This window comes from Danio rerio, chromosome 19 (genome assembly GCF_052040795.2).
Source record: "Danio rerio strain M-AB ecotype USA chromosome 19, GRCz13ab, whole genome shotgun sequence".
In the NCBI taxonomy this organism is placed as follows: Eukaryota; Metazoa; Chordata; class Actinopteri; order Cypriniformes; family Danionidae; genus Danio; species Danio rerio.
In genome coordinates this window covers 41,616,412-41,622,411 of record NC_141039.2, presented here as the reverse complement: position 1 = coordinate 41,622,411, position 6,000 = coordinate 41,616,412, and the positions used below count along the sequence as shown (strand labels likewise).

The 6,000-nt window shown below is 34.1% G+C and overlaps 1 long non-coding RNA gene across 1 annotated transcript; it reads right to left on the bottom strand.

The window, feature by feature from the left end:
- Positions 1–205: 205 nt before the first annotated feature.
- LOC148679816 (uncharacterized) lies at positions 206–2,531 on the bottom strand. Its single transcript, XR_015945400.1, has 5 exons — positions 2,466–2,531; positions 1,639–1,683; positions 1,265–1,408; positions 1,002–1,081; positions 206–738 (listed from the first exon to the last, which is right to left on the bottom strand). It is a non-coding gene; the product is annotated as an uncharacterized LOC148679816 (long non-coding RNA).
- Between the last annotated feature and the right edge of the window lie 3,469 nt (positions 2,532–6,000).

Here is a 6,000-nt window from a genome sequence, read left to right as displayed (position 1 = left end):
TCAAGTTCAATCAACCTAAACTTGAAACATAAAATCTTGAGCTGAATGTTATGACAGAAATAATTTTAAACTTAGCTATTCACTATAACTGATTTAATGAAAATACCCCTAATTACAAGCAAGGACAAAGAATAATAATTTACTTTACACTTTATTTAAAACCATTTAGAAATATCACTCCGAAACAAGTGACAAAACTAGAAAATGCCTTGTATAACAATTTGTCGATATTTATTGTTATAAATCTTATTAAAACACTTGTTTAAAATATTTCAATAAATTTTTACAAACATTTCCAAATAATAAACAACCACAAGACATTATTACATTGTAACATTATCGAATATTTACACTTGCCAAACACTAAGGCATAGTTTTAAGTTTTTTTTAACTCACAGTTAGGACAGCAAGCCTGAAGGAACATGCCTTTTTTGTACCAGTTTACATGACAAGCCAGAATCTTACCCTTCAGCGTCTTCTTACCCAAACTTGTTGAATAAAAAGAAGGGTATTGTCCATGCATTTTGTGTAGCCTAGGTGCTGTGCATAGGTTGATCCAAAAAGACACATGGCCTGGGGTATATTGTCTATATTGTCCATTACAACATTTCCCTCCAAGATGATTCCCACAGGGGATGGGTGGAGGTGGAAGGACAGGGGTTGCAGAGCCACATCGTCATTTTCTCGGTTAAGAATTCCAACGAGCACATGTTGATTAGAGTCTCCATCATCTGAAGCCTGACAACAATACATAGATAACATAAATATATCTTAGAGGTGTACATTTGATTTTAATATATATGAATTGTATTTAATGTTTTTTAGTTGTATGCAAGCATAAATTGTTAATTGTATACCCAAGCATATCTAGTATTCAATGATATATAAAAATACTACAAAATATTAAATTGTTTTTTTTTTTTTTGTATACAAGTCATTGCATACGGCATAAAAAGATTTGATATAATTAAATTACTAAAGATTTTATTAATGATACTTACAAAACATGCTTTGAAGAACTGCTTCAAACTACTGGAAGCACTCAAATGAAAACACCTCGCATGTCAGTGAGGTCAGAGGCCTGAGGTGTTGCAGAGAAACAACATTATATCATTTGTCAACATGAGAGAAAGTGCATTTTCATGTATCATAATTTAGTCTCTGTTACTGAGCATTTCTAAAGTAATTATATCAATTTCAAAATTCAGCACACAATGGCATCAATTTATATCAATGGCATGTACAAACAATGGCATACACAAACCTTGACATCTTGTAGTAGATAAAAATCTGTCCAGTGAGACCTCTCTGTGACCTGAAGATCTGAAGATCTGAATCAGTTGTGGGCAGTGATGATCAAGAGACCAATATAATTCTTGCTAACTATCTGGTTGAATTCCTGATACACCTGTAGTAGTAAAACACACAAAAAAGTTCATTAACATCAGAGAAATGTCAAAATTAAACAACTGTCAAACTAGCATGCTATCATGTGTATCAATACTGTACTCATTTCATTACAAATACATTCCTGATATATGCATGGAAATGGCTGGCTTCTTGCATAGCTCCCATGTTTAAATCTGCAATGTTTTAATAAGTACCATATTTTGTTACAAGCAAATGAGCAATACTTACATTTTCATCTCATCCTGGTTGGCCTTGCTTTGACCTTTCTGGAATCTACAGTCACAAAAATATACATTAGATTACTAGCTGACAAAACACATTTACATATTTTGATCTGTTATCTCCAAATTTCCCACAAACAGCTATTGTTAACCAAAAGAATTATAAAGCTACAGTTAATTATTTATGTAGCTTTCATTCTAATTAACTGAAAATTCACTTAAGACTGATGAGCACGAGGTTGCATATCTTTCAAAAAATGCCAACTAACATGAATTCGTATTTCCAAAGAAAGGGGCAAATCTCAATGTATTCTAGTCTGTTAATACTTCACTTACAAAAAAAAAAACGTTTAAAACCGCTCAGGTTAATGTTACGCTAAACATCTGACGATGCATATCCACCACTGCAAAAATAATCATTTTACACAACAGATAATGCGGATGACTCATCGAATACAGCATCAATATTAAACTTTATATGTGACGACCTCATAAAGCATGTTTTCACGTACAGCAACTGTAACGTTAGTTACAGCCGCAATCGGTTATAACGTGGCATAAATGAACACGCAAACACAGGCAAAACTTACATGAACTATTTTACATAATATATGATCGATATCATGATCCTATTACGCACGTCTTTGCACTTTTCACGTCTTAGAGCTGTATATAAATGTGGCGATGGCGGTTGCGATTGACCGGAACAATAACATCCTAACGTCAGACACAGTTTAATCTTACATGTGGTTTTCTTGCTAACGGTTACATACTTTGTTTATTAATGGAAAACAATGTGGATTGTTTGAGACAAAAGTATGAAATCGTACTCACAGTGATCAGCAGCCATTAGAAAATGCGCGCTCACGCTGTGTTCACCAGTGACGTCAGCCCAAAGACAAAGAGCCAATCACATTTCCCCTTACACATCACTCCTTTGACAAGAGACTAAAACAAGCTCTGTTAAGTACATTCAATTTAAACAATCCAGTAGAATCAAAAATGTCATGCAAATCGTACAACAAACTAAACAAATTGAGTAACTGAGCAAAAAAGTTGGAATTTATGTTTATTGAATCTAAGTATTTTGAATTAATACAACTTTAGGGATAACAGTGTAACTACTTTACCCATGATGCAAAACTGAATGTTTTTACTAATCAGAGAACTGCAGTGCGCAAAGTGTACAAAGTAATTATTTGTATAACCTTATTGTTGTATACATGAAATTGAGCTAATTTATATTGATTATTGTACAAAAAGATAACAAAACTTGTACAAAAGTGATTTTACAAATCATTTAAGGTAAATGTATTTATTTATTTATTTATTTATTTATTTATTTATTTATTTATTTATTTATTTATTTATGTAATAAAGCTTTGTTTAACAGAGGAAAGACATTTTCAAAGTATTCCCCATATTATTTTACTTCTAAAGAAAGTCTTAATTCTTTTCTTTTATTTATTTTTAATAATTGTATTTATTAAATATTTTATATATTTTTCTGCGGAGAAAAGGCGCCTGAGCATCAAGACCACTGATAAAGTGGCAATTACTTTGTTCCTTTACTTTTAGAATTTAGTATGATTTTCTTAGCGCTTAATGACAGTTGGGGCTAGGGGCGGGGCTGGGTGCCACGCCTCCTTCTTAAAATCATACATTTTTATGATTTTGTACAAGTTAGCCACTAAACTGACAAAACAAAAAATAGTTACTTTCCTCAGCATGTGAGTACACCCCATTTTCATTCATTCATTCATTCATTCATTCATTCATTTTCTTTCCAGCTTAGACCCTTTATTAATCAGGGTTCCCCACAGTGGAATGAACCGCCAACTTATGTTTTAAACAACGGATGCCGTTCAGCTGTAACCCATCACTAGGAAACATCCATACACCCTCATTCACACATACACTAGGGACAGTTTAGTTTAGACAGCACTACCCACTGCACCACCGCGCCACCCTACACCCCATTTATTAAAATAGTATTTAAATCACAGAACAGCTTTAGAAATGGAAACATAATACATTTAAATATTGCACACACACAAAAAAATGACAACCTACAACATTTCAACAAAATTTTATATATTTTTTTGTTTCTCTTGACATTTGCTATTTTTAAAAATTTAATTTAATATTTTTCCCTTATATAAATTTGGGCTGCTATTTTTTTTTTTAACCATTATCGTAAGTTATTTTGTTAGATAAGCTCCAGATTTAGCCTCAGTACAGACTAAACTAATGTATATGCACAAATATAGTATTATATAGCTTCCTATAAAAAATATTAATATAATGAGAGATTTGTGGGCGTGTACTATGCTGAGCACTGTATGGTGTCTCCTCGATGCATGAAAATGATAAAAAACATAATTACTCAATAAGTGAGAGAATGTGAAAGCATTGAAATGGGCTATATGTTTCATCGCATTAAGATATTCTGATGGGCAGGGTGGATTAATTATTAGTAGCCCAACTGGAAAACATAGTAGCCTCTTGAGGCTAGCTGTTTTGTGAGTCCTGCCCCTTAAGATTTTTATTTTTTTGTTGTTGTCTACAGAACAAACAACTATTATCCAATAGCTTGCCTGATTAACCCAACCCCCTTAATTAATTTAATAACAAAGATAAGCCTTTAAATTACGTATGTCAAATCAAGCTACTGTACAACTTTGCTAATTATCTGTCCAATAGAACATAGTGTGTCCATATGGCCTGCCTGACTTCTTTATCTTTAGAGATGCCCATGAGGAGTGCCGCAGGGATCAGTATTAGGGCCTATATTATTTTCTATCTACATTAATAACTTGTGCGACTACCTTCCTGTAACGTTCGCTTACAGAACGTATTTTGGATAAGTGTGTGCGTTCGTTTGTATGTGGGTGTGTCGTTTCATGCATGTGTTACAGGTACGAACGGCATTGGAGGATCCGCATTTCGTGCTGATGACGTTGGCCGCTGACGCTGGGTTTGCGCCACCAATCGCTGGTTGGCGTAGCGTTTAAAAGCCGAGCCCAAACTGCAATGGCGATCTCTCTCTCTGTCTCTTTCCTTCTCGCATTTATTCTTTCTGTGGGTCTCTGTGAGGACAGTCTCTCTTGCGAGGGCTAGTCTGAGAGAATGTGTTTTGCTTGTTTTATGCTCTTGTCTAAAGTTTGCGATTTAACAATGCTTGTGAAATTGTCCAGTTAACTGACATGTTTGAGTGATGCCTCGGAGAGGTGTAGGAGTAAGTCGCGCGATATACATATACAACACTCAGATTGACATTTTGTATTAGTTCACTAGGTTCAGGAGAATGTGCTGTTTTCTGTATGTTTTATTTTTAGTTAGAGCAGTTTAGTTAAGACGTTTGGTACGTTGAAGATGTTTCTTTTCATGCTTTTCTTTTCATATTTAGTTTAGTTACTGAGTTTTGTTATATTTATTTCTTTGATTTAAGCACATTCAACTACTCCCTCTCCCCCCAGGTAGTTCATTATTTAATCATTGTAAATATTTTTCTTTCACTGTATAATATATTTTCACTGGTTTTCATTGGATATATGGGCAATAAATAATTGCAGTGTTATTTGGTTTTCAGTTTATTTCTTTCTCCATCCGCTTGTCACACACATTAAACTAAAGTATGTTATGTCATCTACTCCTAGTTTAATATTAACATCTAAAAGGAAGTAACACTTCCAAATGCCTTTTATCATCTGTTTGCTGATGATGCAGTGATTTATTGATTTGTTGCTTCCCTTCATTTTCTCAGGCCATACAATTTTTACAGTCTGCTTTTAATATTGTTCAGTCTCGTCTTAAGGATCTGGTTTTAAATGTAGACAAATCTAAATGAATGATTTTCACAAATCGTTCCACTCCTGTGCAGAACCAACCATTAATTACCACTGCCCGAGGTCAACAAATACATTTAGTGTCCAGCTATAAGTATTTAGGCTTTCTACTCGATCAGGAGCTTTTTTTTTTCAAAGAACACATAGCAAATTTGGTTAGAGAATTGAAAGTTAAGCTTGGATTTTACTATCACAATGCATCCTGCTTTTCTCTTAAAGCTCGTAAACATTTGGTGTCTGCAACATTTTTACTATTGATTGACTATGGGCATGTTTTATATATGAATGCTTCAACCAAATGTCTTCAGCCTTTAAACTCCATCTATCACAGTACTCTAAGGTTTGTTACAAGCTGTCAGAGACTTACTCACCATTGTGAATTGTATGCCAAAGCTGAGTGGCCTTCTCTAAAATGTAAGAAGGTACACCCACTGGATGACTCTGGTCCACAAGGCTCTTCTGGGACTGGTGCCTTTATACCCATGTTCCCTTCATAAGTCTAAAAGCCAGTATACCCTACG